The sequence below is a fragment of the Marmota marmota genome, unplaced genomic scaffold (genome assembly GCF_001458135.2).
Source record: "Marmota marmota marmota unplaced genomic scaffold, marMar, whole genome shotgun sequence".
Lineage (NCBI taxonomy): Eukaryota > Metazoa > Chordata > Mammalia > Rodentia > Sciuridae > Marmota > Marmota marmota.
In genome coordinates, this window is record NW_026002914.1 from 993,851 (window position 1) to 1,005,070 (window position 11,220).

Here is an 11,220-nt window from a genome sequence, read left to right on the forward strand (position 1 = left end):
CTCCATGCTTCCCTCGGCTTGAACTGTGGACCTCGCTGAGTCCGCTTCCCTGGTCCCCTTGTCTTCCCTGCATCTCAGAACCCTAGTGCAATCCATGCCTGCCCAGCCCCGCCCTTCTCTGCTCTCCCCTGGTCTGGGCCCTCTTCTAAGTCCCTAGCCTGGCCTCCTTTCTGCAGTCCTGTCCCGCACCCCACAAACACCCTTCTTCAAGTTGTGCCCTCCTTTGGCCCTCCTGTTGTCCTTGTTCCTGGTGGGCTTATTTTACAGATATCTTTCCCAGGATGCTCACCAGAGCCAGGGGATGGAACTGGGATGTTTGGCACTGTGGTCTTCCTTTTAGAAAAGGTAGCAGTGCTCCTTGCCTGGGGGCTTGGGCCTCCTTCAGCCCAGGCTCTGCTCCTCAATCCTGAAACCCTGCAGTGAATATGGGCCATGATCCCTCCTCACCCTGTGCCACCCATTCCCCTTAATCCCTTTTACACCCATATTCCACTGCAGCCAGGAGAGAGGGGACTCGCCCTTTGTGACACAAGGCCACTCCCATCTGGGTTTCCAGGGAGCTCTGATAGCCCCACAGCCAGGGTAGAGTGACTCCCTCCTCCATGTAGGAGACACATCCAACTGCTACAGCCAGGTTATAGGGCACTCACCCATGTAGGCGGGAGTCCTCTCACATGTGGGTATTGGAGGAAACTCAAAACAGCCACAGCCAGGGTAGAGGTGACTTGCCAGTCCAGGTGTGAGACCCCAGCCACCTGGGTTTTAGGGGAGTTCATATACCACCAAAGCCAGGGTAGTGGAGATTTGCAGCTGCAGTCCCCTCTACCCTGGGTAGCTTGGTATATAAGTTCCCTGCAACACCCAGGTAGGAGGGGTTTCTTTTCTGGAGGGGCGAGTCCCCTCTACCCTGACTGCTGTGGTATATGAGCTCTCCTGACACACAGGTGGGAGGAGTCTTCCAACTGGAGGAGAGAATAACCTCTACCCTGCCTGCAACGGTATAAGTAATCCCCCTGAACTCAGGATGGGTCTCCAGCCTGGAGGGTCGAGTCCCTTGTACTCTAGATGCAGAGGTGTATGAGTTTCCCTAGACACCCTGGTGGGAGGTGTCTTCTGCCTCTAGGGTCAGTTCCCCTCTACCCTGTCTACAGCAGTAATGGAGCTCCCCTTATACCCATTTGGGAGGGGTCTCCCGCCTGGATCCCTCCCTGGGTGAGAAGCTCCCCTAGACATCCAGGTGGGAGGGGTCTCCTGAATGGAGGGACAAGTTTACTCTACCCTGGCTGCGGTGGTATAGGAGCTACCCTCCATTCCCAGATGGGAGGGTCTTCTGCCTAAAGGGGCGAGTCCCCTCTACCTTGGGTTCCATGGTGTACTAGCTTTCCTTGACACCCAGGTGGGATGGTTCTTCCACCTGGATGGGTGAGTCCACTCTACACTGATGCAGTGGTATATGACCTCTCCCCCCCACACACACACCCAGCTGGGAGGGTTCTCCCTCATGGAGGGACAAGGTTCCTCTATCCTCGCTGTAGTGGTATACTAGATTTCCCTGAAACCCAGGTGGAAGTGGTCTCCTGCATGGAGGTTCCAGTCCCCTGTACACTGGCTGCAACAGTAAAGGAGCTCCCACTGACACCCAGGTGGGATGGGTCCCCTGCCAAGAGGGGCAAGTCTTCTCTAGCCTGACTGCTGAGGTATAGGAGCTCCCGCACACCCAGGTGGGAAGGGTATCTTGCCTGGAGAGGCGAATCCCCTCTATCCTGTCTGCAGTGGTAGAGGATCTCCCCCCAAAGCTCAGGAGTGAGGGGTCTCCCGCCTAGTGGGGAGAGTTCCCTCTGCCCTAGCTAAGTCAGTATACAAGCTCTCCTGGACACCCTGGAGGGAGGGATCTCCCACCTGGAGGGGCTAGTAACTTCTACCCTGGCTGGAGCGGTAAAAGAGCTCCCCTTCTTACATAGGTGGGAAGGATCTCTTGCCTGGAGGGGCGAGTACCCTCTTCCCTGTCTGTGACAGTATAGGAATTCACCCCTGACACCCAGGTGGGAGGGGTCTCCCGCCTGGAGGGGGGAGTCCATTCTACCCTGGCTGCTGCTCTATAGAAGCTCCCCTGACAACACAATGAAAGGGGTCTCACGTTTGGAGGTTCAAGAGCACTCTACCCTGGCTAGTGTGATATAGGAGGCCCCAGACACACCCAAGTGAAAGTGATTTCCACCCTGGATGGGCGAGTCCCCTCTTCCCTGGCTGTTGTGGTATAGGAGCTTTCCTGACACCCAGGAGTGAGGAGTCTCCAGCCTGGAGGGGAGAGTACCTTTTACTCTGCCTGCAGTTATAGGATCTCCCCTCAAATACCAAGGTGGAAGGGGTCTCCCGTCTACAGGGGTGAGTTACCTCTACCCTGGCTGTGGTGGTATAACAGTTTCCAACTCCCAAACCCAGGTGAGACTGGTCTCTTGCCTGGAGAGGTGAGTCCCCTCTACCCTGGCTGTGGTGGTATACTAGCTTTCCGTGACACCAAGGCAGGAGGGGTCTTCCACCTGGAGGAATAACTCAACTCTACCCAGGCTGCCAAAGTGTACAAGCTTCCCCAGACACCCAGGTGGGAGGGGTCCCCCACCTTGAGGGGCGAGTCCTCTCTACACTGGATGCAGCTGTATAGGAGTCCCCATACCCATATGGAAGGGTTCTCCCACCTGAAGGGGCGAGTTCCCTCTACCCTGGCTGTGGTGGTATAGTAGCTTTTCCTGATACCCAGGTAGGAGAGGTCTCCTGCCTAGAGGGGTCTTTCACCTGGATGGGTGTGTCCACTCTACTCTGGCTGCAGTTGTATAGGAACTTCCCCTGTCACCCAGGTCGGAGGGATCTCCTGGCTAGAGGGGCCAGTCCCCTCTACCCTTGCTGCTGCTGTATAGGAGCTCTGCCCCCATACCAAGATGGGAGGGGTCTCCCACCTGAAGGGGCGAGTTCCCTCTATCCTGGCTGTGGTGGTATACTAGGTATCCCTGTCACCCAGGTGGGAGGGATCTCCTGCCTAGAGTGGTGAGTCCCTTCTAACTTGGCTAAGGTGGTATATATGCTCCCCACAACACCCAGGTGGGAGGGGTCTCCCGCGAGGAAGGGCGAGTCCCGTCTACCCTAGCTGTGGGGGTGTTGGAGCCCCTTCAGGCACCCAGGTGGGAGGGGTATCCTGCAGGGAGAGGCGAATCCCCTCTACCCTGGCTGGTGTGCTNGCCAGTCCCTGCTACGTGGCTGCATTTGAATACAAGCCCCCACACACACACCCAGGTGGGAGAGGTCTCCCGCCTGGAGGGGTGAGTCCCCTCTACCCTGGCTAAGGCAGTATAGGAGTTACCCCCATTCCCAGGTGTGAGTTGTCTCTCGCCTGGAGGTGCAAGTCCCCTCTACCCTGGCTAAAGGAGTATAGGAGTTACTCCCATTCCCAGATGGGAGGTGTTTCTTCCCTGGAGGTGTAAGTTGCCTCTAAACTGGCTGCTGGGGTATATGAGCTCCACCTGACACCAAGGTGTGAAGGGTATCCCGTCTGGAGGGGCGAGTCCCTTCTACCCTTGCTCTGGCTGTATAGAATCTGCCCCCCACACACACACACACAGTCCCCTCTACTCTGGCAGTATATGAGATCTCCTTGACAAAGTGGTGGAAAGGGTCTCCTGACTGGAGCATTGAGTCCCCTGTACCATGGTTGCAAAGGTATACAAGATCCCCCAGACAGCCTAGTGGGAGGGGTCTCCTGCTTGGAGGAGAGAGTCCCCTCTATCCTGGCTGAGGCAGTATATGAGGTCCCCTTGACACCCTGGTAGGAGGAATCTCCCACATAGATGGATGAGTCTACTCTACCCTGGCTAAGGTGGTATACAAGTTCTTGGTGACACCTAGGTGAGATGGATGCCTGGAAGTTTGAGTCCTCATTACCCTGTCTGCAGCAGTATACAAGCTCCCCCCACACACCCAGTTTGGTGAGACTCGCTCCTGAAGGGGGTGAGTCCCCTCAAACCTGGATGCAGGGGTATAAGAGCCTCCTCCTAACCCCAGGAGGGGGTGTCTCCCACCTGGAGGGGCAAGTCGCTGCTACCCCAGCTGCAGCTATATAGGAATCCCCTGTGCAGACACCCAAGTGGGAGGGGTTTTCTTCCTGGAGGTTAGAGTCCCCTTTACCCTGGCTAAGGTGGTATAGGAGTTAACTCCTTTCCCTGGTGGGAGGTGTCTCTCATGTGGAAGTTCCAGTCGCCTCTACCCTGGCTGTTGGGGTATATGAGCTCCACCTGACACCCAGGTGCTAGGGGTGTTCGGCCTGGAGGGGTGGGTCTACTGTACCCTGTCTGCAGTGGTTAAGGAGCTTCCCCTGACACACAGGTAGGAGGGTGACTTCCATCTACGCTGGCTGAGGGGGTGTACCAGCACTCCCAGCCACCTAGATAGGAGTGGTCTTCTGCTTGGAGGGGCGAGTCCCCTCTATTCTGTCTGCCAGTGGTATAGCAGCTCACCCCCCATACCGAGATGGGAGGGGTTTCCCACCTGAAGGGGTGAGTCCTGTCTACCCTGGATGCAGTGGTTTACAAGCTTTCCCTGACACCCAGGTTCGATGGGTCTCTTGCCTGGAGGGGCGATTACCCCTCTACCATGGCTGTGGTGGTATATGGGATCCCCCTGACACACAGGTGGGAAGGGTCTCCTGACTGGAACAATGAGTCTCCTCTACTCAGGCTGCAAAGGTATACACACTCCCCATGACACCCTGTTGGGAGGGGTGTCCCGCCAGGAGGGGCAAGTATTTTCGACCCTGGCTGTGGTGGTATATGAGCTCCCTCCTACAGCCTGGTTGGAGAGGTCTCCCGCCTGGATGGGAGAGTCTCCTCTATCCTAGCTAAGGTGGTATACAAGCACCCCCCTACACGCAGTTCGGGAGGGGTCTTCTGCCTGAAAGGGTGTGTTCCCTCTAAGCTGGCTGTGGCAGTATAGGACCTCCCCACCCCCCCACACACACTCACCCAGGTGGGAGGGGTCTCCCGCCTATAGGGAGGAGTCTCTACCTTGGCTGCTGAAGTAATCAAGCTTACCCTGACACCCAGGTGGGAGGGGTCTCCCTATTGGAGGGTGAGTCCCCTCTACCCTGACTGTGGAGCTCAACCAGACACCCAGGAGGGAGGGGTCTCCCGACTGGATGGGCAAGTTCGCTCTACCCTGACTGCAGCGGTATAAGAGCTCCCCTGACACCCAATTGGGAAGACCTCCCCCAAGAGGCTAGAGTCCCATCTATCTTGCTGCAGTGGTATAGGAGTTTCCCAGGACACCCAGGTGGAAGCAGTCTCCCGCCTGAAGGGGAAAGTACACTCTACCATAGCTCTGGTGGTATAAGAGCGCTCCCTGACACCCAGGTGGGAGGGGTCTTCTGCCTGGAGGAGTGAGTTCCCACTACCCTGGCTACAGGGGTATATGAGCTCCACCCCCTACACCCAGGTGGGAGGGGACTTCTGCCTGGAGGGGCGAATCCATTCTACCCTAACTGCAGAGGTATAGGAGCTCCCACTCACATACCCAGGTGGCAGGGTTCTCCCACATAGAGGGTCCAGTCTCCTCTACCCTGGCTGCTGCATTATAAGAGCTCCCCCTGACACCCTGTTGAGAGGGGTCTCCCGCCTGAAGGGGAAAGAACCCTCTACCCTGGCTGTGGTGGTATATGAGCTCCCCTAGACAGTCAGGTGGTAAGAGTCTACCGCCTTTTACAGGAGTCCCTCTACCCTGGCTAAGGTGGTATACAAGCTCCTTGTGATACCCAGGTGGGAGGAGTCACCTGCCTGGAGGGGCAAGTCCCCAGTAACCTGGCTGCAGCACTATAGGAGCTCCACCTACAACACCCATATGGAACGTGTCTCCTGCCTGGAGTTGCTCCTCCCCTCTACCTTGGCTGCAGGTGTATAAACCCCCCTCTGACACCCAGGTGGGAGGGGTCTCTTGCCAGGAGGGGCGAGTGCCCTCTACCCTGGCTACTGCAGTTTAGGAGTTACCATGACAACCAGGTTTGAGGAGTCTCCCGCCTGGTGGGTAGAATCCACTCTACACTGCCTGCTGTTGTATAGGAGTTCCCTCAGAAACCCAGTTGGAAGGGGTCTCACACCTGGAGGGGTGAGTCCCCTCTACCCTGGCTGTGGCGGTTTAGTATCTCTCCCAACACATACAGGTGGGAGGGGTCTCCCGCCTGGAGAAGCAAGTTTCCTCTACCCTGTCTATGGCAGTATATGAGACCCCCCTGACACAGAGGTGGGAAGGGTCTCCCGACTGGAACAGCAAGTCCCCTCTATAATGGCTGCGGAGGTATACAAGCTCCCTCAGACACCCAGGTGGGAGGGTTCTCCTGCACGGAGGGGTGAGTCCCCTCTATCCTATAACCCTGGTGGGAGGGGTCTTTCGCCAAGAGGTGCAAGTACATTCTACTGTGGCTTTGGTGGTATATGAGCTCCTGCAGACAGCCAGTTTGGAGGGGTCTCCAGCCTGGATGGGCGAGTCACCTCTACCATGGCTAAGGTGGTATACAAGTTCCCCTCCATACCCAAGTGGGAGAGGTCTCCTGCTTTGAGGGGCAAGTCCCCACTACCATAGCTGCAGAGGTATAGAGCTCCCCCTCCCACCCATGTATGATGTTTTCCCGCCTGAAGGGACGGTCCCCTCAACCCTGGCTGCAGGTGTATGAATGCCCCCTCCTTCCCCCAGGGGGGAAGGATCTCCTGCCTGGAGGGGTGAGTCACTGCTACCCCAGCTGCAGATGTATACCAACCCCCACTCGTCAGACACCCATGTGGGAGGGGTCTTTTGCCTGGAGGTGCGTGCCCCCTCTACCCTGGCTAAGGAGTATAGGAGTTACCCCCATTCCCATTGGGAGGTGTCTTGGGCCTGGAGGTGCAAGTTGCCTCTACCCTGGCTGCTGAGGTATATGAGCTCCACCTGACACCCAGGTAGGAGGGTTCTTTCGCCCAGAGGGGCGAATCACCTCTAATCTGGCTGCGGTGGTATATAGTTCCCACAGACAGGCAGGTGGGAGGGGTCTCCCGTGTAAAGGCTTGAGTCCCCTCTATCCTGACTGCTGTGGTATAGGAACTCCCCTGACACTGAGGTGGGAAGAGTCTCCCGCCTAGAGGGGAGAATCTCTTATACCTTTCCTACAGCGATATAGGAGCTCACCAAGAACACCAAGGTGGAAGGGGTCTCCCACCTGGAGGGGAGAGTCCCCTCTATCATTGCTGTGGTGGAGTATAAACTCCCAAAGACATTCAGGTGGGACTGGGCCCCCGCCTGGAGGGGCGAGTTCCATTTATCCTGACTGTGGCAGCATATGAGCTCCCCTGATTCCCAGGTGGGACCCGACATCCAACTGGAAGGGCAAGTCCCCTCTACCATTTCTGCCGCTGAATATGAGCTCTCCCTGACATCCAAGTGGGAGTGGTCACCAGTCTAGTGGGGCGAGTCCCCTCTATCCTGGCTGCAGCAGTATAGGAGGTACCCTGAAACCCAGGTAGGAGGGGTCTCCTGCCTAGAGGGCTAGTTCCCACTACCCTGGCTGGAGAAGTATACTAGCTCCCTTCCCCAACCCAGATGGGAAGGGTCTCCTGCCTGAAGGGGCAGGTACCCTCTACCCTGGCTGCGGTGATATACTAGCTTTATCTGACACCCAGGAGGGAGGATTATTCTGCCTGGAAAAGCAAGTCCCCTCTACCCTGGCTGTGGCAGTATACAACCTCCCCCTGTCACCCTGATTGGAGGGGTCTCTCGCCTGGTGTGGCAAGTACCTCTACTCTGGCTGTAATGGTATATGAGCTCCCCTGGATATCCAGGTTGGAGGGGTCTCGCCTCTGGAGGGGTGAGTCTCCTCTACCCTGGCTAAGGTGGTATACAAGCTCCCTGAGACACCCAGGTTAAAGGGGTTTCCCCCCTGGAGGGGCGAGTCCCCTCAACCCTGGCTGCTGTAGTATAGGGGCTCTGCTGACACCCAGGTGGGAGGAGTCTCCCGCCTGGAAGGTAGAGTCCCATGGACAATGCCTGTGAACTCCCACTGATACCCAGGCAGGAGGTGTCTCCTGACTGGAGGGGCGAGTCACCTCCACCCTGGATCTGGAGATATAGGAGCTTCCCCTGACACCCAAGGGGGTGAGGTCTCTTGCCTTGAGGGCCAGTTCCCCTCTCCAGTGGTTGCGGTGGAATAAGAGGTCCCCCTGACATCCATGTGAAAGATGTCTAGTGCCTGGAGGGGCATGTCCCTGTTACCCTGGTTAAGGCAGAATACTAGCTTGCACTGACACCAAGTTGGGAGGGGTCTCCCGCCTGGAGGGGCAAGAACCCTCTACCCTGGCTGCTGTGCTATATGACCTCCCCTGACACCCTGGTGGTAGGAGTCTTTCGCCTGGAGGGACAAGTCCCCACTACCGTGACTACAGTGTTATATGAGCTCCCCCACCCACACTCAGTGGGCGGGGACTCCTACATGGAGCTGTGAGTCCCCTCTACCCTGGCTGTGGCAGTATAAGAGCTCCCCCTGACACCCAGGTAGAAAGGGTCCCCCTCCTAGAGCAGCGAATCCCCTCTACAATAGCTGTGGAGGTATACAAACTTCCCCAGACACCCAGGTGGCAGGGGTCTCCCACCTGGAGGGGCAAGTCTCCTCTACTTTGGCTGGTGCCATATAAGAGCTCCCAGGACACCCATGTGGTAGGCATCTCCTAACTGGAAGGGTGAGGCCCCTCTACCCTGGCTGTGGAGGTATAGGAGCTCCCCCAGACACCCAGGTGGGAGGGATCTCCTGACTGGAAGCGCTACTCCCCTCTAACCTGGCTGCAGCAGTATAGTAGCTCCCATGACACTCAGGTGGGAGGGTCACTCGCCTGGAGGGGCAACTCCCTGCTACCATGGCTGTGGTGGTATACTTGACACCCAGGTGGGAGGGGGTCTTCGCCTGGAGTGGCGAGTCTCCTCTACCATGGCTGTGGCAATATACAACCTCCCCCTGACACTCTGGTGTGAGTTGTATAGGAGCTCCCCCTGACACCCAGGTGAGAGAGGTCTCCCAACCTAGAGTGGTGAGTCCCCTCTACCCTGGCATTGGCAGTGTATAAGTTCCCCCAGACACCCAGGTGGGAGGCTTCTCCAGCATGGAGGGGTGAGTACCCTCTATTCTGCCAGGGTGGTATAGGAGCTCCTCCCAACACCCAGGTGAGAGGGCAAGTTCCGGATACCTGTCTTCTGCAGTACTAGAGTTCCTCTGGACACACAGGTGGGAGGGTCTCCCACCTGGAGGGGCGAGTCACCTCTCCCTAACTGCAGCGATATAAGAGCTCCCCCAACACCCAGTTGGGAAGAGTCCTCGGCCTGGAGAAATGACTCCGCTCTACATTGGCTGAGAGGGTGTACCAGCTACCTGCGAAACCCAGGTGGGAGGGGTCTTCTGCCTGGAGGGGCGAGTCCCCTCTATTCTGGCTGCCGTGATATAAGAGATCGCCCCCCATACCCAGATGGAGAGGGTCTCCCACCTGAAGTGGCAAGTCCCCTCTACCCTGGCTGCAGTAGTATACTAGCTTTCCCTGACACCCAGGTTGGATGGGGTTCTCACCTGGAGGGGCAAGTACCCCATACCCTGGCTGCAGCAGTAAAGGATCTCCCCCTGACACCCAGGTGGGAGGGTCTCCAGCCTGGAGAGGGGAGTCCCCTCTACCCTGGCTGTAGTGGTATAGGAGCTCCCCCCTCCAATCAGGTGGGAGGGGTCTTTCTGGAGGGGCGAGTCCCCTCTACCCTGGCTAAGGCGATATAGGAACAATGAGTCCCCTCTACTCTGGCTGTGGTGGTATACAAGTTCTCCCAGACACCCAGGTGGGATGGGTCTCCCTCATGGAGGGGCAAATCTCCACTATCCTGGCTGCAGCGGTATACGAGCTGCCCCCCACCACTCAGGTAGAAGAGTCTCTCGCCTGAAGGGGTGAGTCCCCTCAACCCTGGTTGCTAGGGTATAAGAGCCCCCTCTTACCACCAGGAGGGAGGGGTCCCCCGCCCTCAGGGGAGAGTTTCTGCTACCACATCTGAAGCTGTATAGGAAACCAACATCACCAGATATCCATGTGGGATGGGTCTTCTTCCTGGAGGGGCGAGTCCCCTCTACCCTAGCTAAGGCGATATAGGAGTTACCCCCATTATCAGAAGGAAGGTGTCTGTCACTTGGAGGTGCGAGGCACCTCTACCCTGGCTGCTGGGGTATATGAGCTCCACCTGACACCCAGGTGGGAGGGGTATTCCGCCTGGAGGGGGGTGTTCCCTCTACCCTTCTGTGGATAGGATTTCTCCCCCAACATCCAGGTGGGAGGTGTCTCCCACCTGTAGGGGCGAGTCCCCTCTACCCTGGCTGCTGCAGTAATAAAGTTTCCCTGGACACCCAGGTGGGAGCGGTCTCCCAATTGAAGGGGCAAGTCCCATCTACCCTGGCTGCGGAGGTATAAGAGCTTATAAGAGTCAAGGGGCTTATGGGAGCCCACAGGTGAGCCCAAACAAAGGGACCCCAGGTCAGACCCAACATGAGGAGACTCCTTGCTATGCCAAGGGCCATGAGGAAAGTGGTCAGGGGCTCAGGTGAACGCTCAGACCCAGAGACCTAAGCACAAAGGGTCAGGGTTAAGGAGAGCTGGGATGCAGTAGTGGAAGCATATGAGGCCAGACGGCAGGGGAAAGAAGGGAGGGGATCGCTCAGGGCTGGGTTGGAGCAAGTTCATGTTAACTGCCAGGCCTCAAGATTCAGGCAGTGAGGGGGACTCAGGAGAATAGCAGGGCTTTGTTTCCCAATGGGAGTATTCATGGCACAGATGCGAGCCAATTCCACTCCTCTGCTCACGGTGATTAGATCCTCAGAGAGGGACCTGGCCAAAAGGAGGGGCCAAAGAGGGTACTGTGAGGGGATACCTGGGGTTTGGAAGTGGTGGGCGGGTCAGGCTTCCAGGACCCATTGGAGCAGCATAGGCTAGGGAGAAGCAGGGGGAGAGGAAGGTGCACGCAGTGCCAGGATACCACAGCATGAGGGGATCTGATGGGAGGTGAGTAGAGGCCAGCAAGAGGGGCATGAAACCAAAGGAGAGATAAAGCTTCCTCAAGAAGGGTAGCCAGGGTATCAAGCAAGGTGCCGGGCCTGGAAATGGAGAGCCAATTGCTAGCACCTGGGCCTGGGTGAATGAA